We start from the raw sequence: 25,519 nt of genomic DNA, 5'->3' as shown, positions 1-25,519 counted from the left end.
CTCTTTGGTCACGTCACAACGGCGTCGGAGAGCCTCTGCGAAGCCGCCTCCGAGCACAGCGCGCCAGAAAGCCCTCAACGCGCTTTTCTCTAAGGCAGCTTTGCAGCTGCTGTGCCGGGTGCCCCGTCATTGTATCGGGCGGTGGTGAGTCTTCGCGCCACGACGTCGCTACAAACGTCCCATTATGTTCACGGCACCTATACCCTGTTTACAAACATGGAATAAGTCTAAGCATTTCGCCGGTCTAAATCGGCTGCGTGCTTGCCTCTCGTCGCTGGCCGGAATGTCGCAATTTGTCGTGTCCGCTCTCTCTCTCTTTCCTCTTCTATTTCGGTGCGGTCGTCCGTCTCTGCCACAAGACCAGCGTCAGCGCCCCGAGCGACGCCAAGTGGCGCCGCCTGGAGAGGGGCGTCCGCCATATAGTAATGCGGCTTTAGACTCACCCGGCATTTTGGTTCCAGTACCGTGATTCGCGTTGAGTATATAGCATGCAAGGCACTGTAGCGTTTACACCTGCAACTGCGTACGATAGATGGGACGATGCCAGAATTTTGTAGGGACTTTCCCTGAATAAAGCCAGCGTGTTATACTTCTATAGATGTATATGAGTGCTGGACACACTGTAGCTTAGGGTGCTTATGTTGGGGTATCGGTGCATTAGTAAATCATTCTAACCGAATAAAACATTTTTCTTGTGAAAGTAGGATACAACATTATACAATAAATTATGTGAATAAATGGATTTGATTGATGTGTGGGGTTTATGATTACGAGAGACACCGTATAGTGGAGAGCTCCGGAAATTTTGACCACCTGGTGTTCTTTAACGTGCGCCCACATCTGAGCCTACAGCATTTTCGCCTCCATAGGAAATGCAGCCGCCGCAGCCTGGATTCGATCCCGCGACCTGCGGGTCAGCAGCCGTGTACCTTAGCCACTAGACCGCCGCCGCGGGGCTGTATATGTATAGGCAATATGGTAGGTAAGATAATAAATACAAGTTTTATTTTCCATGAGCTGTCCAGTTTATTCACTAAGGTTAAAGCTTGGGCGAGTTGGTTCAAATACATGATTAAAAACACACAGCGCAAACAACGGCAGGAAGAAAGGAAGAGACAGGACAGAGCGCTGTTTAATCAGTTTATTCAGATGGGCAGCTTGTGAATGAGCAAGCGACAAGGCGGAGTGCTGGGCGAGCTATTGTGCATCCTTAATTTAGACGACAACTAGCCGAACAAGTGCACACACAAGATAAAAAGAGCGCGACGAATGGCTGGACTGGCCAGTCCAGCATTCGTGCCGTGTTCTTCTTGTGTGTCTTGCGTTTACTTTCGGTGGTAAATTTAGTATCATTTTAGTAAGCTCAATGAAAAGTCACATGCTCATATTGCTGGGTAGAATAGACGGCCGACCATATTCCAAAGCACGTTTCTGCGGGTGGAAGGCTAAATAATTGTATCGATTCGATATATTGACCAAATATCTGAATAAGTTCGATACGTAAAATGCGATCTGCACCGAAAATCGTTCTTGTTTTCCTAACTTCAGTAGTTAATTTCTTTGGCCGAGAGTCTGTTATAGAGGTGCGCCGGCAAGCCAGGAGGCATGCTGGTCGCATACAGTTTATAAAGGTACGACCTCACCGAAGCAGTTGCATATATATAAACGACTTCTTCATTTGTATTCCATAAATCACTTTTCAGTCCCTTCACCAGATGATTCTGCTTCTGGAATTTATGCCACGACCTCGTTGACCTGTTTAACGTTGAGTGTAGTGTCAAGGCAGTAAAATCGAGGCTATTTAATGCTTTTGTCAATAGCGTCTTGGAGGCCTACTCTATCTGAAATATAGAATAAGTGTTAAAGCATGTTCTGTTGGTATGTACTGGCCAGTATCGGATGTTACGTCCTCACGGATCGTACGTTCCGTACGGGTGGTTCCCACAGAAGTGTACCAACAGGTTATACGAAACACACGCACGCACGCACACACACACACACACACACACACACACACACACACACACACACGCTTGCGCGCACATACACACACACACACACACACACACATAGAGAGAGAGAGAGAAACAAACAAATGAACACACGCACACACACTCGCACGTGCACACGCCAATGTGTGTGTATTCCCAGTCCATCACCTGTAATAACCGTTTCCCTACCAAAATGTTTGGACGAAAATGCGGAAGGGCAAAAAAAAACTAAAATACGTTTTTATTTTTTTGCTTTTCTATCTGATTACACACGTCTCCAAACATAAAAAATATTTACAACGACGATTTTTTTCCAAGGGTAATGCAGGAAAATGACGTTTTTATAACTATTTTGTGCAGGGATCAGAGCCGCACAGATTTGTTTGAGGTTAGAAAATCCTTTAATATCTGCAACTCGTAGAGGAGCACGGAGCAGCGCCGTGATGGGAGGTATTGGGGGGGGGGGGGGGGTATGGAATAGAGAGTAAAGCAAAGGCCACACCAGGAATACTTAACGAGAGCCAGTAGCTGCAGTCAGCGCGGTTCGTAAAAGATATACATCTCTCTAGTTCGACCCTTCGAAGTAAAAAAAAAGAGAGAGAGAGAGAAGAGAGAGAAGAGAAAGCAACTGGAGATGGACGCATCTTCATCTGAAGATGGGGAAGGACAGCGGGGTGAGAGCAAGGTTAGCGGAAGGCGCCGACTAAACAACGTTTCTTCTTCGCCGAGGTTCGGAGTGGCGATGGTGGCGCCGTGCAACGCCCTCCTTCTACCTGTCCGCGCAACTGGTCGGTGAGGCAACGCGCGCTTTGATTCTTCCCTGCGCGCTGGACGGCGGGCGAGAAAGCGGCCGGCGCGAAACTTGAAGATCAAGTGTCGCCCGCGAAGGAGGCTTGCGGGAGGGGAGTGGCCCCCCCTAAAAAGTGGTAATCCCAAGCGCCGTCGTCGGAGGAGGAGCGGGTTTTCTTCTTGCTCCTCCGCGTGACCTCCGCGGGTGATCGATTAGCGGGCTGGCCTCTCCTCTGCGGCCTCGTGGCGTTGATCCCGCGCGATCTGTCCGGATCGCGGCGGTCTTGATGGCTCGAGAAACCGGCTGTGCGCGCGCTCGCCGGCAGGTCGCACCACCGGAGTTATTCCGCCGCGATATTGATTCGCGCGTCCGCGGCTGGAGGCCGCTTCATTGCTCTCTCGCCTCTCGAGCAGCGTTCGTCTCCTGCTGCCCGCTCCTCCTTGCGGTTCCGCCTGAAAGCGAAACGACGCGGCACGGCCTCTTCTTTCTTTTTCCCCGCTTAGCGCAACGAGTCCTTATCGCAGCTGTACTCGTTCCGCCCTCTCTCAGCTGTCCCCACGTCGTCCGTACGGTTGAAATCTATCTGATCTGCGCGTGTTATCCGTGCCGGCAACACACACCATTCGATTAGGCTGCTGTTTCGCCGTTTAAATAGCAGCTATTGAAGATCTCGCAACGCTGATGTAAAAATTGGGGGACTTTTTTAAAAGTTAAGCGTGAAAGCAATGTCCTGTCCTATAGTACTCACTTCAAACACTCAGTGCATGAAGTATTTTTGAACTTGCTTGCACCCACTACGTGGGCCTAAGAGAATAGGCGCAGTAACGTGTGTGCCTTTTGTAGTGGGTGACCGGCTTTAAGCCAAGATGTCATTATGATAATCACATGTTCTGCCACCAGATGGCAATGTACGCTTGTACCACGTAGGGTGTCTTGATGCGCGCGCCCCCGCATGGAGCGGAGGAGCGAGCATCGAGGCACTCTAGTACCACGCATTATTACTGCAATATTTCATGATGTATGGTGAAGCATGTATACGGGACGCGTGTGTCCGGTAAAGCATAAAAGTTACTTTCACGCATTTCCAAGCAGACAAAGTTATTTTCGCTGAGTTTTCATGCAATTGTCTTGCAAATCGAATCGAGGGATTGAGCGCCAATAGTTAAATATTGGCGCAGCAGGAAGCTTTGTCTTTTTTTTTTCAACAAAGAGCTCAAAGGGATTTTAATGTTTACTTGAAATCGAGTGGAGGGTAGTTGAGCGCAGCTTATGAAACCCCCCTCCCTCTTCCTTCGTCGTAACAAAAGTGGTCTCTACGGTGAATCAAACGACGGCTGCATGCAAACGCGTGGCTGTGGGATATAACACCAGGTTACCACTCAAACGACCCAAGTTTGATCCCGACTCAGACCCAGAATTTTTTATTGTATATTTTTTTGCAGCTTTCTCGATTTTTCGGTCACGCACAAGATGATGATTATTCGCTCGCAACCAACGACGCCGTAACTTCCGTGAAACGAGCTATTTAACGCTACCGTGCTAATATGTTGCTGAGTGTGGCTCTCAGAGGGATCCAGAGTTGCGCATCTTTGTTTCCACGCGCTGATCTGATGCCATATGCCAAGCGCAGCGTGGTGGAAAGGAAACCTGGTGGTGGAAGGAGCAGAAAAGAAAACGACAGTACGGATGCTGACTCGCAACAATGGAGTTTATTAAAGGCTTCCTGCAATCCAAATAATCGTTGAATTAAAAGATCTTATTGCCTGACTGTCGCAGATTTTTTTAGAATCCGTCATACACGAACCAAGTTACGGGAATTAGTCGCAAGCTTCAATAGCTTTCTCTTTCGTACTTGCGAGCGTGCTGAAAACTACGCAGGGAAGGGGGGCAAGAAGATGCGTCTCTTGTTCAGCGCGTGTCATGATCTCGTGTGCTTTCTTTAATTGCGAGTTTAAATTTTCATGCCTTCTCTAATGCGCATGCGCTTGTTTTCTTCTGTTTCGCGCAGAGCCTGACATCACCGGTTCACGTGTGCGCCCAGGTGGCCCACCTGATTGTCAGGAGAAAGAAAGGACACAGGCGAGTGAATTTCGTGCGCGGCGTTAACGGCACCGTTGTCGTTGTGGGTGTTTCAATGTCTCCGGGAGTGAACAACTCAACGTAAACGCATTTGAAGCGTTCAACAGCGTACGCTGAGGCCGTCACTCATTGCTGTTCGTGTATTTCGTGCTCAATCTACTCGCCTGCCCTTCTCCCCCACCCTTTTTTTTTCTCTTGGCGTGGTATTTATAGATTGAAAGCATCGCATAATGTGAAGCGTCACCATCATCTTACACGATGCTACATCATGCTGGAGGTGACTCGCGGTACGCAGCAAATATGATGAGAACAGAAAATATTTACACATAACGCGGTCACAGATGTATACGTTGATTTCTCTTCTCTGAGCTGATCGCCGCCACGATAAACGCCCTGTTCATTCCGTTAGAGGCGTTATAGGCAGTTCAAATGTTCGTTGTTCTACCTTGAACGTTCCCTGCGTCGTAACGATCCATTCTTCATTTATCATCGCGAACACATTGAATTGATGGTCGGTTCCGCTAATCATTATGACTTTCAAGCCAATTACGAAGGAGGAGAAGAGTTAAAATTAAAAAAAAAAATGTAATGGATCTTTACAAGATACCTGAATTCCGCTGTGACAGACGCTGCGTGCATAAGGCTGACGTATAGTTTTAGGTTACTCTATTAAAGTGCTGAATTGTGTGTGTGTGTGTGTGTGTGTGTGTGTGTGTGTGTGTGTGTGTGTGTGTGTGTGTGTGTGTGTGTGTTTTATAAAGAGGAAGTTACTGAATAGAATAGAATAGAGTTGAATGTGGGACGTCGACAGAGGCACTCTATGATCACGTTGCGTATTTTCGGGAATGGACGACACATTGTGCCATAAGAACACAGTGAATTCGCACTCCAGATTGACGCCAATTCGAAGTTCATTTTTTTCCTGCCGACAAACTGGAAGATAGATCATATAGCGTTTACCTCTGTAGTCGTCTCGACGGAGTCGCGGTCTTGGGATCGCACTTTTGAATCCTTGAATCCCATATGGATCGTCGGGTCGGGACTGTCCGTTTGTTTTATTAACTATTAGCGTTAGTCATGCGATTGTTATACGCCAAGCCAAAATCACATCGCTGTATAACGCGCTGTGTCCACCCCGCACACACCCGTTGCTGCAAAAAAGGGGCGCAAACCATCGTTTTATTCACCGTAGAGACCATTTTTGTTACGACGAAGAAAGGGGGAGGGGGTGTCATAAGCTGTGCTCAACCACCCTCCACTCGATTTCAAGTAAACATTGGAATCACTTTGAGCTCTTTGTTGAAAAAAAAAAGACAGACAGAGCTTCCTGCTGTGTCAATAATTAGCTATCGAAGCTCAATCCCTCGATTCGATTTGAAAGAACGCTTATTGGAACTCGAGTTCAGGGGGATGTTCACACACTTGTCCACTGTCTACAGCAAGAACATGTAGAACCTGCTGTGATGCATGCCCTACGTGCTCTCAGCACTGGGGTCAGCTGAAGCAGACCAACATATTTGCACAGCGCAAGAGTACGAGTAGTTACGCCGTAACTACAGAAGAAGAGACAAGGAGAAAAACAGCCCAAGCATCTGTCTTATCAAAGCAGTGGCGTTGCGTGCGCAGAGCGGTGCCTTCCTCCTCGTCGCGTGTTTCGTGTCGACGCGGGAGGCTTCGAGCCACAGGTCGCGAGTGGGCGCACCCACGCTATCGCCGCGCCCCCACCTTCGGCATTGGGGAACTGCTCCCGAAAAGGGGAGAACGCCGAAGGCCGTGAGGGGGCGAAACCATTCTCCTATAGGAACACGATCATGGGCGAAGGACACACGCAGGGTTGCCGTTGTCTTGCTGTTTGGCTCGTTCCCACTTTTCCCCTTTCTCACTTCTCACTTTCTGCGTTGCTTCACGTCGCCCTGCTTAAGTCACGGCGTTGGCAGTGTCACACCGTCACTCTCTCGTTGCGCAACCTGCTTTGTTTGCGCATTGGTCGTGGTGCGTTTGGTCCCTGCGAAGTTGAGTTACGTGGTCAGGTTCCACTTGCCTTCCGAATAAAGGTAAGCGCGGCCGGCCAAGAACAGTGTTGCGCCGTGTTTTGTAAGATGTTTCATACACGAGGAAGACGGTGGGAGCAATCTGTTAGTTAAAAAACAGCAGTATTTCTGATCCACCTGTCTATCTTTCTTCGTATCCTGTAGGTATATCTTTAAGTCCCCCGTCTCTGCGGGATGACGTACAGCTGAACCTGATAAATCGCTGGTCTTCCATGAAACGTGGAATAATAATGAGCACTGCTGAAGGCTGAAGAGCGAATCGTGGGAGAACGATGTGTATATCTGTCTAAAGGCCGGAAGCACCCAGTTGGGCGGGATATGGCCAAGCAAGTAAGCAGCAAACAAATTGGTCGTGGAGGAAAAGGGGTTAACGTGATCGACTAATGCCTGTTGCTCCGAAGGAACAACACTAAACCTAATGATGGAGCGATATATTTACCGTTCAGGTCTCGCTCACCATTCAATATCGAAAGTCACGTGTTCGTGTTTCTGTGTCTGTGCACAATGTTTCTGGTTGCGTCTCTTCCTTCGTCCATGTCGTTTCTTAGCCCGCGCAATTATGAAAATAAGAGGTTACTTTTCATGTCTAATGCTATGTTGTTCATCGGTGCTTCAAAGTGAAGGCCACGACACTTTATTGCCGCAGGTACACATGCATTTCGCGCAATATGTATTAGCTTTGGCAGGAGGCCTTTTTTTTTTTTTTTGTCCCAGCTTCGCTCCGCCGGTGCCAACAACGTCGTCCCTCGCAATTCACTCAATACGTATATCTTTAAGAAGCGAAGCAGAGAAAAAGGAAAGAAAGAAGTTAGAATGACTAGAAGCGGCAGTCGTATGATTAACAGATGAACCGCTCAGATCTGTTACGCCCCAAAACGTGACGCATGGAGCTTTTTCATGGAAACGCAGCTCCATCCGTTCTGCGCTATTCGTTCCCTTTATTCCATTTTCTCGGCGCATTCGGTATAATATGTGCAAATCAGAAATCCCCGACGTTCGCGCGCACTCAGTGGTGCTCAAATGAAGGCGCCCGGAATTTGCATGTGCGCAGGAGAGAGAGGGAAAGATGATGACGAGCGAACGGAGGAGCTGCAGCGTATATACAGCGCGGCGTAAAAAGCGCTTACTGCGTGTCAATCGGCGCCTTCGTTCGCGTGCGTTCCTTCGCCGCCCCACCCCTCCTCTCTCGCGCGCTTTTCTGTTCCTGTTTAGTTTGATATGTCTCGTTCCCTGCCAGGATAGACAGTCTCTACTTGTTATGACACGTTCTTTCTAACTTTCGCCATCGTGTGCAGCGCTAGAAGGGCACCATTTGTCCGCCGAACAAAAGAGGAAGAAGACAAAAAAAAAAGATAGCAATAATAAATCTAGGTCGATATACGAACTCTGGAGAAATGAGCACGGGAAGGAAATCCACGAAGGCGGGAGAGACGGAGGGAACGGGCGAGTGAGGGGGCGAAATAAGGGAATCTGGCGAGCGTGCGTGTGTCTGTGGATCCCGGCGCACACGCCGAGTGGAGGCACTTCCATCCAGGGCACGGTGGCCGTGCGGCAGAGGGAGAAAACACTGGCGCGCAGTAAATGGCGGAGAAGCTTATCGTTTTGAGTTCCGCTTCTTCCCCTGTACGTCTCCCCGATTTCACTTTCTTGAACGGTTTTCTGCTTGCGTGCTTTATTTGCCGTAGCGCGCGCGCTGAGCTCGCCACTGAGGAGCGCTCGTTTTATTCTCCCCCTTCTTCGTTATTTAGTTCCACTCTCCTTAACTTGCATTACACTTTCCCCCTCGCACTTTATTATATTTTTCTTTCTCTAGTGCTCGAACGGCCCTTATGAATGCCCTGAGAAGGAGAGAAAGTGCGTACTTTCATTGTTCTTTGTTTTCCCTATTTCGATTTCTCGTTGACTGCCACTCTCCCTTGCTCTTCCCTCTCACGCTCTTCCCCATGCCTGGTCGCACTCCTCCGAACTTCACCGTTGATGCGCCCCTTTTCGCTTCATGGCTCTCGTTTTAGCGTTACGTCTATCTGTCGGTTTCTTTCTTGTATTCTTTTCCTCATTATTGGAGGGTGCCCTCCCCTTGTCCTCTACTTTGCCATTATTTCTCCCCGTCTTACGCTCCGCAACTCCCGCTTCTGTTTCGTGCCTTGTTTCGTACCTTTCTCTCTCTCTCTCTTTATATCTATCTATCATTTCTTTTGCCCCTCGTGTCCGCGCTCCGTTGCTTAGTTGGTATTGTCTTTTTTTTTTAATTTCGTATCCATCTTTTTTTTCTCTCTTCTTAGTTTTTCTCTCTCTCTCTTCTTCATCGGCCATGGTTGTCTCGACCAGCGTCTGTATTTGCAAGCCGCACGCCTGATTTCATCATGCTATACCTTTTCCTCCTGGTTGAAAGAAAAACTTCTGTTTTTTTTTTTTGCATTTCTTTAACGCCATGGCTCGCTCTTCTTCTATGGGGTAGTGTTGTCCTGCCCTTTCGTTTTTGCTTCTTCCCCAGCTCTCTGAGGTGAGCGTCATGGAAAGCGCGAGCGAAAGTTTTCCTCTCGCCTTTTTTAGCCCTTGCGGCTCTTTCTCCGTCTAGATCTCTCCCGCTCTTCCTCGGCTGCAACGCTTCTTTAAGCTCTTTCTACACTTGTCCCCCTTCCCGCATAAACTTGATTTCTCTACTCCCGTTTTCCTTCGTCGTTTCTTGCTTGGTCCTCTTTCTCCTGTAGCCCCGGCTACCTTTGATGGGGCTCTTTTTACTTCTTTCCTACTATCTTTCGCTCGTTCGTTTGTTGAGCCTTTCGCAAATCGCGCTGCCCGTTGCGCGCTCGGTTTATAAATCTACGGTTCTGCGCTTCTCTTTCCCGTATACCCGCCCCCATCGTGCGAGCATCGCGCTGCCACGCATGTATCTCTCATTCTCTCTTTCCTTACTCTTACTTCACTTAATATAATATACATGTGCAAGCGCTTGCCATCCTCACTTTGTTTTCTTTTTTTCTTTTTTTGTTTACTTTTTTTGGACTTAGAGAAGACAGGGTATGGTTAAGTTTCTGCGAGTCTCCTTTGTTGTATGGAACTTTTGTGCTGAAGCACTTATGGATTGAGTCAAATCTTTCTTTCTTTCTTTCTTTCTTTCTTTCTTTCTTTCTTTCTTTCTTTCTTTCTTTCTTTCTTTTTTATGTGTTCTTGCTCTCGGCATCTGTCGCATTTGTCGTATCGTCGTTGCTTCTTTCTTGTAGTCCGCGCTTTCATTGACTCAGTGAGTGAGAGAAAGTTCGCATCTTTTTCTTGATTCGCGTCGTTTTCTATATGCACTAATAAACACACACACACACACACACGCATATATATATATATATATATATATATATATATATATATATATATATATATATATATATATATATATATATATATATATATATATATATATATATATATATATATATATGCCCGCGTCTCTCTCGTGATGGACGGGTTAATTATATTGCCGTTGAATAAAGAATGGTGGCCTTAGTATATATAGACCTGTCCCACTTTTACACACAGCGGTAGGCGCCGTCCACATCGCCTACAGCTCTTTACCAGCGTGGAATGGGTCGACCCATAGCAGAGCATTTTACAGAATGGTGGAGGAGGATAGAGGATGGTGCAGTCTTATGTGGGCCAACTCAACGAGAGGGACGTGTTATTTTTTTCTTAATTGTGTAAGAGGGACGATAAAGGAGGAGATGGAGCTTCGGTTCTTAGGAATTCAAGGAAGCTTTCGTTGCGAACAAGTGTCAGTGTAACGGGGAGCCATAGTGTCGCGCCAAAGGCAAATTTCTCAGAACTGCGTGGGCGGGTGCCTCAGGAGTGCATGCTTAAGGCGGAGCTTTGGTCCACGTTCTTTTTCGGTGATATAAAGAAGTGAACGACAGTCTACAGTGAGTGGGCTCTTCCATGGTATATGCTTTTATAAAATAGCTCGCTCTTGGAAGTTTCTCGAAGGTTTGAGCACACATGACCAGCTTATTTCAACTGTCGCTTTTCGTATTCTTGTCTTCGCTTTTCAGAAAATTCCGCTATCGCCGCACCATTGTAGCACTAAAGTTTCGAACCGCGATGTTAACGCTCGTTTGGGATGGGAAGCTTGGGTTACGTTCTCGTGCCCATTCAATATTTTAACGCGCTATCGATTCTGTTATTGTTGTTAGTAGCATTGACAGCAGCGCTCTGTTTCTGTGTGGTGGCCTTCGATCACCCATGTGCTTGCGCGTGTACACGATGTTCTCACCTCCCATACTCTTTTCTTCTTCGGCGTATATATGAGTGGAGTGAGGTACCAATCAGAAAAAAGGTAAAAAGGACGGACAATCAATTAGGCAACCTAATCAACTTTCAAGGTTGAATTTTGCCATTACAGCCCAGATTCTTGTTTGTATAGACACTGCGGCAGAGTACCAACGTCGACTTGGCATGGTTGGCAAGAGGTGGTGGTGACATATCTGGCAACTTCATTATTGAAGGATTATAAAACGAAGAGGAACGTGTTTCGTAATGATCATCTTTATTTCTCATTATTTTCGGCCTTGGTCGCTGGCTTGCTCGAACAAGCGCCCACATATGATAATGAAACCAGAGAGAAAAAAGACCGCCAGGGCTACGCAGAACGCGCAGCACTGTCGCAGCGAAAGCTGGAAGAGTGGCCTTTCAGAGCCTTCTTTTAACACCCTTACCCCTGTATTCTAGAACGTCCCTTCACTCAACGCTTCACCTTCACTTGACTGCATATCTGCGATAATCTGCTGCAATTCTTGAGTAGCACAGCGTCATTTTCGGCCGAGTAGTGGCGCAGTGTTCAACTCCGTCAAGTTAAGGGTGAAAGTCGAGTCGAGGAGCGTTTGTGAATATGGTGGTTAGGCACTGCAAGCACACTTGGGGGTAAACCCACTTGCCACCTCGCCACTAATCGTTCTGTAGTGGGCAGGTATTCGCTATGCCATCCTTCGTCATTCTTCGGAGAAGCACGATACTTGCTTCACACTTGCAAGGAACTTTGTGCAATTATGTGTGCTGTGGCTGACGACGATGAAGAATTCTGCGAGGAGCTTTTGCAATCTTCACAATTCCCTACCGTGGGTATGCGCCACAGTTAGTAGCTGAACAAGATCAAGCTTTTGTAAAGGGCTGGAACATTATTACACTCTAAAAACTAAGACTCAAAAACCACTCTAAAAATGTTACGCCACCATCGCCCGTGTGCGATGGTCGTAGCGAAAAACCTCAATACTAATATAAGAAGAATATCATAGCCGTTTGCGTTGAGTTTTGGTCGTGATCGATTGGACGAGATATTAGTCGCTTATTTCACTACAGAGATCCAAGGCTAAAAACGTGGATATTAGGAGTTCCGAGGGTCATACAGTGCGCTGAAATCCACTTGCGCGTGCATGGAAGCGCTGTTATTTTTGTTAACCATCTCCACCGTCTCAACAAACAAATGCAGTACGTTTTACTGCATATACGTGTGGTTTTTAGGTAGTGATAATCACACGCGGTGTGCCGACGCATCTAAAAGTGATAAAGAGCAAGAGTATTACCTCGTTTTACTCTATCATGCCTGAAGAGTGTACGGGTATTTCACTGTCTCGAAAAGAGGAAGAGTAGAAAGCTGTTTCACTCTTTCGTTTCGTACAGAGTGAAAAGGAATTTCACTCTATGTGATGCTTTGCGAGAGTAGAACACTTTGAAGAGTAACTTGGCCTTTTTTTACTCCTGCGATGCCCTCCGCAGTTTTTAGAGCGTAGACGACCCGCTCGTTGCGCTATTCACATTACACCTCGTTGCTTCTTTGCTGTTCTAAAGCGCTTTATTGCTCATATTAGCGCAATTCCTTTCGCAACATCAAGTTTGCAAAGGAGTTCCAAGCACCGGCGTGACTCAGTGGTATAATTCTAGGCTTGTACGTACGCAGGGGACCCGGGTTCGAGTCCCGTTGTGTCCTTAGTGTTTTGTATTTACTAAAATATTTTTCTTATTTTGTGCGATAGCGGTTACGGCCACCGGCGGCGGCGGACAACCGCAGAGCGCACGTGACTCGTGTTGTGATCTCAAAACAGCTTTCACAGTTAAAAAAAAAAAGATGTGGCGATGGAAGCTTTTCAAAGTGTGCAACCTTCTAATTGCTTTGCGCTCTTGCCTAACGTGGAAGCCTGAGTGGCTGCATGGAAAGGTCCTACACATGTCTCGTTAAATCGAAAAGATCTCACTGCAGCGTGGGCGCGTGTTTTGTACAACGTGGCACAAATGGTCTTATAGCGTGGGAAATATGGTCTTTGCTGTCAATCTTGCAAAAGGTGTTTCATTGCATTTGACAGTGCTTTTAAATGGAAGTTGGTTCATTCATTCGTGCGAATACAAACACAGAAAAATACATGTATACAGAAGTAATTCCCCAAAATCTTGTCTGTATAAGAGAACCTGATTGATATGTGGGGTTGAACGTCCCAAAACCACCATGTGATTATGAGAGATGCCATATAGTGGAGGGATCGGGAAATTTCGACCAACTGGGGTTCTTTAACGTGCACCCACATATGAGCACACGACCCTACAGCATTTCCGCCTCCATTGGAAATGCAGCCGCCGCAGCAGGGATTCGATCCCGCGACCTGCGTGTCAGCAAAGTATAAGAGAACCTCCAGTACTAATTATGGAAAAAAAGAACCAGATTATTTCGAAAGCATCACTCGGATAAGTTATTAAAAAGTAATTATACAAGACAACAAATGAACTGTGACATGGTATAACTTAATCTACGTAGCGCGTTTTGAAACCTAGGACAAGGGAAGGGACAGAAGGGAGCGTGAGGTAGTGAGGACTGGCACAAAGCGCTCCCTTCTGTCCCTTCCCTTGTCATATGTTTCAAAACGCGCTACGTCGATTAAATATGTCTTACCAACATACCCAACTTTATACTCTAGTCAAATACTATGGTATAACTGCTCGTTATAGAAATTAAAAATACAAAAAAGTGCATCAAGGAGGTAGAGCTTGTACTGGCGCAGTATAGAACAAGTAAAATGAAACAGAGTACCGAGTAATCAAAATTAAGTTTTACGGTTTCCCTGAAATTCAGCGTTTGGAGGTGCATGAGCACCACCTTGTCAAAATTTTAGAATCCTGGGGGAGGGGGGGGGGCAGAAAGAAAAATAAAGATCACCGCAGTCAGCCGCCCAACTTATGGAGATAGAACAATGAACGTTTTGGCGAGGGTAGCATAAGTGGACGTGCTTGTATTGCAACGTTAACTGTTTCTACACAGTTACACTTGGCTCAATTATTCTAACGTATCCGTGCTCCGAAATATCCAGCTTCTATGCCTAACTGCGGTTCACATGATAACGCGTCACTGGCACAAAGCACCTCCCTGACGTGCCGCAGCATTAGCGTGTTGTATTTAATCTGACCACGTGTCGAAGGTTTAAGCAAATACGATAACGGTCACGCTTTTACTACCGGCAGGCGTTATCATGGAATTACCGTGCGTCTCTGCGCATTCATTCCTGGATATCGCTGAACTCAAGGACACGGGTTTTATTTCCTGGCACGCCGACCACACTTCAATCGGCGTGACATGCAAGAGCACCCGTATACACTCTGATTCAGGAGCATTTTAAGGAACCCCAGATGTTCAAAATTTATACGGAGTCCCACCATGGCATGCGTCGTTTCTTGCGGTTTCGCACAACACCTAGAACCCCCAGAAACTGACATGATTTATCTGTAGTAACTACAAAAAAATCTGGTTCTGCACAAAAGTGCAAGAAAACAAATGAACTGAATGGCAGGCATGATGAAAATTAGACCGTACTTTCAGTCTTCTTCTCTCATATTTGGGCGTATTTGTCAGTGGAGGTAAAAAACATTGTATATTAGGCCTAAATAAAGCGAACAAAGTATTCTAACGGATGGATATGTGAAGTTGAACGTCCCAAAACACTACTTGTATATTACAGACGTGAACAAAGCATTCTAAATTACATCACAGGAGCTCTGAAAATCTTTCAAGGCAGGCTATAATAGAAGACAGTCAGAATGCAGTGGTAAGGGCGTGGCTGTGATCACAGAAGGGAATCTCTCATAATTAGCTCTAGTTTTTTTCTATCGCCTAGGACCAGAGCTGTCGGTCGTATATTCATTGCTATATATTGCCTCGAGACGCAAAGCTCTTAGTGAAACATGATAGAGAAATAGATACGTCCATACCATGGTCTAAAAATGTGCGGACATGTCTTTGCGAGAATCCGGAAGCCATAGGCAATTGTTTGCTGCAGTTTTGAGTCGTGAGAAATGTTGCTTGATTGATATGTGGGGTTTAACGTCCCAAAACCACCATATGATTATGAGGGAGGCCGTAGTGGAGGGCTCCGGAAATTTCGACCACCTGGGGTTCTTTAACGTGCACCCAAATCTGAGCACGCGGGCCTACAGCGTTTCCGCCTCCATCCGAAATGCAGCCGCCGCAGCCGGGATTCGATCCCGTGACCTGCGGGTCTGCAGCCGAGTACCTTAACCACTGGACCACCGCGGCGGGGCGTCGTGAGAAATGTATACTTCAAGTTTGGATGAGGGGGAACCCCAGAAATCGACGACAGTGATTAGCAGCCTGGACGGGGTAATTTTCGGCAGTTATCGTGGGAAAATAAATGACATTCTTTTGACACAATGACATTTAGTCGCAACATTAACGACTAGTTCCGTCTGGTTTTGTGGTGCATCTTTCTATTTTAAGAAGAGAGATAAAAATCGGAGGTGTTTTTGCAGTGATAATTCCAAGATTTGATACGGGACTAAGTACACGTCAAAACAATTCGTGGCCATGCTAAAATTTTCACGTGTCGTGGTTCTCTTTGCAACCATGTTGTTCCTGCAACAAACCATGTGTTGGGTGTTCTGCACGTTGTATGCTCTGCCCAACTCTGCTTATCACCCTTCCAAGCAAAAAAGCAAAAGAATGAAAAGGGGACCTGCCTTATGTTACTCAGCTGTCTCGTATTTGTACTTACCAATGTAGATTGCATAGGACAATTGATGAGTAACTGATGTTTGCTTGTAAGTCATCTTGTATTGCCCCTCAATATGTACAGGTCACAAACAGAACCCAAACATTTTCTGTATTTACTTGGCTAGTAGGTCACTGCTTTCTTCCAAGAAGCAATTTTTGGTTAAATATTTGTTTCAAACCATGTGCTCAGGACCTCCTCGGTATATCACTAACTCGACTTCAAGCTGAAAAATTGGTAACCTTGTTGCAGCGATGCGAATGTCATAATCTGTGCATGCCACGCAAAGACAGCGCTGATGCTAAGTATGCCGTTTGTTTTTTCCCGCTTCGGCTTCATCCGGCTAAGCCAACCAACGTACACCTGAGAGAGCCAATCGATACGTTGGATGAGGTTGGCCGCTGACAGTAGCCACTGACGACTATAGGTTCATAGACACGATTACGTAGGACACCCCATCTAAACTATCTCCATTGTTACGGATATTTTCGATGAGTCTATTGGATGCACCAACATTTCAATGTATAGCCTTCAGGGACCGCTTAACCGGAAGTCTTGATTGTCATTCTGCGTTTAATCTCGCGCTCTGATCGAGTCCTCAAAGCGGCCACTTAGCGTGCTCAGTGGCCGGAGAGTACGCGGCCCTAGAGCGCGAATCAGCGTGACGCCGCAGTGACGTCACCTCGCACTCCCGTCTGCCCGGGAGCCGGTCGCACGAAACGTATTGAGTCATGCAGGCGGGTGTCCCCCTTCCGGGAAAACAAAGAGGTTAGGGAACGGGGTGATGCCGAGGAGGAGGAGAAGCGGACTGGCTTTTTAAAAGGGGCGTTGTGAGCGCGAGGGACAGATGGCGGCGGGAGCGCGGCTTTCCCCCACTGACTTGCCGCTTCTGTAGCGCGGAGTGGTCTCATCCCCGGTTCGCCTCACTTGGAGATTAAGTTGCGTAGTTCTCGTTGAGTGACGCTCTCTTAAGTAAGCCGAACGTAAATTGAGGCTCGTATGTCTGACCCACTTGTGCGCGAATATTCAGGCGCGTGGAGCTGCGTTTTCGTGATCTTATCGAACGCGGTGCTGACACGAGCTGCGAACTTCCAGCAGTGCCGTCGTTCGAGGGTGGGGTGATTATGGACTGCTGCTGGCGAACACCCCGTGTGCCGTGCCTTTTCGAACGGTGTGTTATTTGTAGACTGTCGGCGCTGTTTCACTATAGGCTTTGGCTTAATGGTCCACTAGCTGTTATTTGTAGATGCTGTCTCATTAGGCTCTGACACAGTGATTTGTTTGCTCTGCGTCCTAAGAAAATATTGCTGAACAATGTGGCAGTATTGAAAGCGTAGGATGTCTGAAATTACGTGTGCAGCTCTGAATCAAAAATGATCTCGTTATGACCCATATTTCGGTGGAACTGCGAAATGTGTAAAATATAGCCGGTACGGATATTACCAGAACTTCCCAATATTGCGGTTGTTTGGATTACGTCGCCCCCTTTGGGAACGCCTTTAAGGTGGCAACAATACTTGCAGGCGTCTCTTGTGATTTTTGTTTTAAATTTCAGCTTCAAACTACGTTTTTCCTGAATAGTTAATATCACTGTATTGGTGACACACCTGGCAGCACTGAAACAAGTCTTTTCGTTATGTCAGACATGCTTTGCCTTTGTCCTGTTACTTAAATGGTGTTACTCTGACGTAACAACGAAGCGGCAGCCGTGCGACACTTCTGTGATTACCGCTGACGAGCTATCGAAGGCTGCGCTCAATTATATTTTGCCGCGTGACTTCGGCGAGCAAACCGTTACGTGTTGCGCGCATTACTCGGATGCGCTCGGTCTAATCCGCGGCGCAGTGGTGGGGCGAGTGCGTGAACACAGGGGCGCGCGCACTTACAACACCTCTCCCTCTCCACGACCACAGTGGCGCAGCAACATGGCGCAGGCGGAGCCGCGGCCTGATCGGCCAGGCCACGTCAGATTTCATAGCAAACAGCAGCGGTGGGGCTCCACTTTATCAGTGTCATCTGGAACAGGGACGCTTTCGTCAATACTGGGCCAAGGAGCAGGGGGACGCGCGACAGGGAGACGCCAGGGGAGCGCGCGGGCGTGGCGGGCGATTGGGTCGTCGGAGGCTCCTTTATCATAGCGATGTTTGATTTGACACGTGGCTCCCCGGCCGAGTGGCGGGGAAAAGTGCGGGAAGTGCACTGGCTGCTCGCCCCGCCGCGATGACGAAGCGCACGCGCGGTCGGGTGGAGAACGCGGCGGGGCTTTCGCCGCTGCCACGAAGCTCTGTCATTGTCCCGAATTGTGAAAGGAAGAAGAAAGGGAGAAGAGGCATCGCATCTGCCGGTGTGTTGACTCTCGGTGTGTGCGAGGCGACCGTTATGTCGACATTGAGTGGCTTGTTCTCAAGTAAAGAGAAGGCTTATGTAGAGACAGAATACTCCCTCTTCAGGCGGCCATTAAGGTGTAAGGTTGCGCTGTGAAGCAAAAGAGACAGCAGTTCGGGTGTAATAGGTCGCGCACGGTGCGTGTACACGCGTCCGGCGGAAATTTGATGGCTGAAACCGCGCTTACATTATTGCCACACTGCGACGTAGTGCGGAGAAGAAAGCTATCTGGATGGCACTGGTAGCCCGTGCATGCGCCACTGGGACGCAAAACCCCGCAACTTATATTAAACGATGTAGGTTTTTGATCGAGAGACTGGATTCGTCATTTTTGTACTTCAGATGCGAGTGTTGTCACTTAGTGATGGCAGCTTACGTTCCGGGCACGTGCCCAAAGGCTATCTTTTCTCAGTGACTACTCACAGCCATAGTAGCGTGCTACAGACATCTTAATTTGGTTGCACCACTTCGTTAGATATGCAACGAATGAAGGGCGGATTGGTGGAGCTATCGGATAGTTATTCGATGTATGTATTAGCGTTGTCACTTGTAGGGGCACGCGCATACCTATTTATCTATGTGAAGGAAATGGAAAAGCAGTTTTCAGTGACAGGTAGTCTTCAAACTTCGCCAAGTTGTCTCCGAAGTGTTGTCTCCGAACATAACAATGTGTTCTTGCGATCGTGATTCTTTACGCCGTTTTTGGGCTACCCGCGCGCGCTCGATCTTTGGAGGAGGGCAAACGGCCCACTTTAATCATTTGGTGAGTCAGACAATTTCAAGTTAGGTTGGGCGAAAAGCAATTGCTAAGACCAAATCGAATAGTGTCAGAATGGTAGCGAATCAAATATTGGCAATTTCTGGCTATTTCGTGAATAATGCACCGCTCATATCAAGTATAAGTTCACGCTATCCTTGTATCCACAGCATTACTAGAAATATTGTGTCATTGTACAGCATATCAACACGAGAAAGTGTTTTATAACGGGGTCCATCACAGCTCCGCTGACGTATTTCCGTCACATATATGACGTTGTAAAATACATACTAATACATTGCAAAGAAAACAAAAAACGAGAAGAGTCTGTCACCCGGCGTCGAACCATGCAACCTCTCAATTCGCAGCGGGCGGCGCTAACCCAGCGTACCTTGTCGAGGGTGCTAACGGCAAGCCATTTAATACACCATACATCGTTTGGCCATCCTCAGAGCTCCAAAACTTTAGCGTGTTTTTGTTATCAGTGGCGAGATGGCGCGACGGGCTCGCGTTGCGTAGGATGCCTCGATGCGCGCCCCCGAGTGGAGGCGAACGAGCGCATCGAGGCACCCTAGCGTTGGGCGGGCTCTGAAGGTCGACGCCTCCACGGAGCGTGGTCTCCCTGCATGCGCGCGGGCTCACCAGACTCGTAATTCGGGAGAGGACGAAGGTCACTTCGCACGCTGCCGCGGCCGCGTTTACGAAAGGAGCGCGCTGCTGACACACAACGAACACACGCGACACTTGTTCGCGCTTGTCCTGTATATACTTGTGCGCTCGTTTCGTGCGTCTTTCTGTTTGAAGAGCCTGCTTTAAATGTCAAGCTGTGACAGTTGTTAGTCCGCGCTCGTCTTGTATGTATGATAATTTCGTGTGTGCTTTCTGCTTGAGGTGCGCGCTGCAAGTTTCGAGCTGCTTGCTGTTCTTCCCGTGACTTTGCAATATCTTGCTGTTGCTGAAACAATGCACAGTAAACGCTCAATTACATCTGTGAAGACACGTTTCACTTTCGTGGTATACCGATTGCTATATAGGGAGATCAGCCACGTTTTTTTTTTCTAGTGTACGCTTAGAACATGAGATGACTATTATTAGACAGTCCACCTTTTATTCTCCATTATTACTGGATCTTGATGGACAGTACGCAATGGCGTATGCAATAGGTTGCCTTGTTGACCAATAACAACTAATTTTAGGCTTGCTACCAGTCCAGAAATGCGTGTTGTCTATGGAAGGACTAAAAATATTTTTTTCTTTGGTTCCAATGGTCCTGGCAGATATTTTCGCAATCTTATCAAGTATGGTACAGTTAAGTAAGTCTAAGTTTAATCCAATAAAATGTCACTCTAGCACATCTGTAATGAGAAACAATGTCCGCCGCGAAAAGACGCCCCCCCCCCCTTTTTTTTTTTGCAAATGATCCAACTTTTCAAAACTCTTCGTCGGGAGAAAATATTCGAATTTTTTCTTCAAATGTTATCTCCGATCGTGCGACATGAGCGGCGTAAAGTATTCAAAAAGGATTTCCGAAAACATTAGAATTTCCGAATAGTCACCGTATATTGAGTTGTCTCTCGTAAGCTTAGAATATTTGCGCTCACTTTATAAATATTCGCTGTCGCTGGCCCCGTTGTCGCGTACTCTAAGTATCACAAACTCTCTCTCTCTCTGTTTCTCTCAGATTCCGAAACTAAGCACCGCATTCTGTAAAACGATGAAGAGCTGTCGCCGGGTCTCTTGTGTCGTATTTCTGGTTTGATAAAATGGCCCTGATTCTGCTCTCCTCGTAGACGTTCAACAAGCGTCCCTTCGTGTTTCTTATCGGACATCGCCGCCGTTCGCAGCTCGTCGTTGTGTTAGCGCTCTCGAGCCACAGATTTAACGGGAGAAAGTTGAGCAACTGAACGATCGATGGCTCGCGTTCGCACGCCTAATCAATATTACGCGGCTGCTAACCTCCGTTTTCTCTCTCTCTCTTCCACGTGTATATATTTTTTGCCTGACTGGCACCGTAAGCCGCTTCCTTATATATACGCATATATACACCCCCGCACACTCCGCCCTCTCACTCTGGGTTCCCCATGTGGTGGCGCGCTTTTCCCCGGCGATGCTGGTCCGGACCCCTGCAGCCGCGGCAACAGCCACTTCCTAAAAGCACGAGTCATAGCCCCGCAAAGCGAAGGCGTGCAAAAGATAAAACAGGCAGAAGAGTCGGCCAGCCAGTGGCGACTGGGCGTCGTCTCGTTCAGCTGCAGGCGCCTGATCGTCGACTGGTGGTGCGCGTCGAACCGCACGCATGCTGGGCCTCCCTCCTCCGAACCCCGTGTGGGAAGCCTCTCTGCCGTTGCACTCACGAAAGGGACCCCGGGAAAACGGGATCGGGGAGGTGACGAACAAAACAAGCCACTGTCCCTGCTTGCATGCACGAGTGTATATATATATATATATATAAACCGGGGGAAGGGAGTATGCGTCAGCAACTCATACGTCCATATTCTTTTGTTCTACCGTGCACTCCTTGAATAATGAATCGGCAAGTTCCGGTGCGGTGATGTGTACGTACGTGTATTCTATTGGCCTAACGGCATATTATACGACAGTTTAATTTCCACAGCTGTCCTCCGCGGAGGCAACGGCTCACCGCCATGCTTTCATCGCCTTACTGCTTCAACAAGACTTTCATGAAGTCGTGCAAGTTTGCTCGAAGAGCGTCAGGTCAGTAGCGGAAGATCGAGCGTCTGCAGCGTTACGCCTATATGGTAATTCTCCCTATACGGGCTTCGACGAATACTCCTCATTGGGAACAAGGGACCCGTAGCAGCCCCTAAATGCCAGTATGTATACTTATTTGTCTGTTTAGCAATGTGAGGGCATGTTTTTTTTTTTTTTTTTTTTGTCAATGCCTTCTATATAGTGGCAAAGCCCCCTGAACAGCGTGAGTCACATGCCCATCTGCCGGTCGACGTAAGGGTGACTATATAGGCTACTCTCGTTCAGTAAGCATCCATACCAGATTGTTTACACGATCACTTCCATTTTCGCAATGTCAGCTTCATTGAAAAAAGAAAATTACCTAAGCAGAACAACTTGATCGTGATATCAGGCGGAAGTTAGAAACTGTGCGACACGCATTCATATGACACCTCTCACCTTTACACGTGTAAACTAAGCCTCAGTCATCTGTTAGACACCACTCTTATACTGTATGTCTCACGTTATTGTATATATAGAGCTGCGTTCGCTCTGGGAACCAGACATTCATCAGGGGAATGAGTGGGACATTGTGTGGTCTTGTAACAAACTGTAACGAACGGAGACGTATTATTGGCTATCTTTCATTTCATTATACCCGTTATTCATCAGTTGACTTCCAGCTTATTGGACCACTTTGCACGGTAATCATTGCCGCATCACCTTTGCCGCTCGGCGACTTGATTTGTCACGAGAAATTAACTTTTTTTTTCGTGCAGGCTTTGTATACGGCAAAGGCCAAACCAAGCAGATTATGCGATGCCCCTGCTTTCGCCCCCCCCGCCCCCCTCTTTCTTTACGTCTAGTGAGGCATAATACAAGATGGAAGGAAAGCTAATGCCCATATTGTGATGCCTATCTCCCACGGGATCACACGTTGCCGCGGCGAAATCTTTCCAACGCCATTGTGACGCAAATGCAGGTTAATCCTTCTCTTGTGGGCAGTTTCCGCAGGATTAATTTATCACTTTCGACTCTGTCTTTCAACGGGGCCTTGAAGTTTGTATAATGCGGCCGCGTGCGACAAAAAGCTGTCGCGGCTGAAAGTACACACTCACGATGTGAGTATGACTATATAGGGATTATTTTGTATAAAGAGAATCCAGTGTACGCGAACAACGCTGTAGTCACTTACATCCTAAGAATAGATGAAAGCTCCACCCGCAGCAGTCATCGTCCCACCCAGGTGGAATTTTTACAAATGCCCCACTAATTGCAATTGCTCATTTACGTGACGTCAGGACATTTCACGTGTTGCGGGCATATGATAAGTCGTACAGAGATGTGTTCATTTCGAGAGTATTTGGTCGAAATTTTTTTTTCTTCTTGGCAAATTTTATCAGAAATTCAGATTTCATTGCTTGTCGAAACGTAACATTTTAACAAGAAACGATCAACTTTTGGTTCGTAATATGCGTAGTATTTGCAATGTCAGCTTATAGCCTGAACAGAAATTACCAATCATTGCTTTGTTGCACAGGGTGAATGACAGGTGCGTTGCAGATTTAGGGGTGGAGCGCGTATTTATTCTTAAATTTTAACCGACTATAGCTACCATTCGCAAGTTTTCCAGTGCACACGCCTTGCGTTGCATGCTTGTAGAGCGAGTATGTTCTTTTTTTATGATTGATTTATTGATTTGTGGGGTTTAACGGCCCAAAACTACCATATGATTATGAGAGACGCCGTAGTGGAGGGCTCCGGAAAGTTTGACCACCTGGGGTCCTTTAACGTGCACCCAAATCTGAGCACGGAGGCCTACAACATTTCCGCCTCCATCGGAAATGCAGCCGGGATTTGATACCGCGACCTGCGGGTCATTAGCCGAGTACCTTAGCCACTAGACCACCTCGACGGGGCCTCTTTTTTGTGTTTTCTTTCTTTCTAAACGAAACTTAATATAGTATGTATACCGAAGCATTGTTGGCGTTTCATGTGGATGGCGTTTACGTGCATAAATCGCATGAGATTCACTGTTAATATTTTCTCAATATCTTTGATACGATTTCTTGGCGCTGAAAGGCACATGGGCGAGACACACAAGAAAGCACACTTGCTGAGCGTGTGCGTATCTTTGTTTTGCTTTATCTTGCCTTGCTCGCGCATGTTTGAAGACGCAGAATGGAAGAGCTCGCGTCGCCACTCTATGCAGTCGGCGTTTCTATGCTCGTCTTAGCTCGTCCTCTCCCGATTCGTTACTGCAAACTAGTGTTTCTTTCTTTTTTGGATCATTAGACCGTTGTCATAGAAAATGTAGTTACAATTTCTTTGTAAATGTCTATCTGTTCTAAATATGCACAATAAAATATAGGTTTCGCCCACTTATTGTCTCTGATTCCTGTTTGTTGCGTAACAGTCAATTAGTGATACGCACTGAACGCTGTGACGTTTTGCGCGTGCGTGCTCAAACTGTCCCGAAAGAGACAAACGGGCACTTGTTGGACAACGAGCGGAGCGGGAAGGAGTTGCGAGTGAGTTGGAAAGGAAAGCCACCCTCTTTCCCTCTTACGAGCGGGGCACCGCCGCCGCGCGTTGGTCCGCCGGCCCCAAGGACAATTAGCCGTGCGATCGCCCGTATATATGTGTGCGCGTCACTTTTTGTCGCAATTCTGTTTGTTTCGTTCTTTCCGAGGTCGCAGCTGCGGAGCGCGTTGTTATTCTGCGCCTCGGTACCATCTCGCCCACTCGCTTTCCTCGAATCTAACTGACGGAGAAGGGAAAGCAGAGAGAGAGGGGGTTCAAGGTTCAAGGTCCGCATTTAGAGAACTATGGGTCTCGATTGAAGCTGGCCTGCTGAGAAGGACGCGGGAGGTCTGCAGGATGGACACGGGCGCGAGTGCCAAGGCGCCCGCTATACATGTCTGGCTCGGCAGTGTACGGGGAAGCCGCTCCTGCAGGAGCTCGACCGTAGGTGCGGTCAACGTGACAAGAGACGCGTGCTCGGCGGCCATGTCTGGCAAAAAAAAAAGGGGGGGGGGGGGGGGGGGGGCTTCTGTGCCGACCCGGCCGACCGCCACAGACGACTCTCCGCCACGGCCGCTCCCGGGAAGAAACCACTCGTGCAGCAGCTTGTCTTTGTGTTGGGAAGGTCTCCTTTGTTGCTGCTGCGTCATGCTCTTCCCTCCTACTTCGAGACTCGGAGACGGGCTTAGCGTCCCATAACTCTTCTTAGAGATCCGCTTCTCCCTCTCTTCGTCTCGCTCCGAACCCCCTCCTCCACTCTCGTCGGTTAACCCCCGCCCCGAACGCCTCGTTAATTCAATCGCGATGCCTAGTCCAACTGATAGGAGAAGAAACAAACGAGAAAAAAAATAATAAACGCTTCTTTCTCTGCATGTCGACCGATCCTCGTCCCCCGCAGCTTTCCCGTAGGCTACTCAGCATTCTTTGGTCGCCGAGGTGTTAGTTGACCCTGCTACAGTGCCGCGACGCATGGCGAGTCTGCTGAAAGATAAGCGAGAGAGTTTCGCCACTATCCTGTTAACAGTTCTTCAGTCATTAAAACGAGGGCGACTAAAGCTTGCAGAATTTGCGAGTGTCTTGGAAAGCGATGAGTTGGTTATCTCGTGCACGGAGCCCAGTAGTCCATAACTGAGCGACTAAGCACTCTCGTTGAAAAATTCATCTCGATCCAAGCCGGACAAAAAAAATCGCCAACTCATCCACGGCTTCGGTGAACCAGA

At 47.7% G+C, this 25,519-nt stretch overlaps 1 protein-coding gene across 2 annotated transcripts in view; it reads left to right on the top strand.

Moving 5' to 3' along the window:
* The window catches only part of tna (Zinc finger MIZ domain-containing protein tonalli), a 318,898-nt gene that overhangs the window by 84,752 nt on the left and 208,627 nt on the right, over nucleotides 1–25,519 (top strand). The window contains exon 2 of one of the 2 annotated variants that reach the window (XM_075878703.1): nucleotides 4,790–4,860. The exons of the other annotated variant lie outside the window; for it this stretch is intronic. The gene's annotated coding sequence lies outside the window, so the exon portion shown is untranslated. The remainder of the gene's footprint in view (nucleotides 1–4,789; nucleotides 4,861–25,519) is intronic. 2 annotated transcript variants of the gene reach the window in all.

This window comes from Rhipicephalus microplus, chromosome X, assembly GCF_043290135.1.
Source record: "Rhipicephalus microplus isolate Deutch F79 chromosome X, USDA_Rmic, whole genome shotgun sequence".
In the NCBI taxonomy this organism is placed as follows: Eukaryota; Metazoa; Arthropoda; class Arachnida; order Ixodida; family Ixodidae; genus Rhipicephalus; species Rhipicephalus microplus.
Note: the sequence above shows the minus strand (reverse complement) of the source record. Positions and strands in the feature narration are given on the sequence as shown.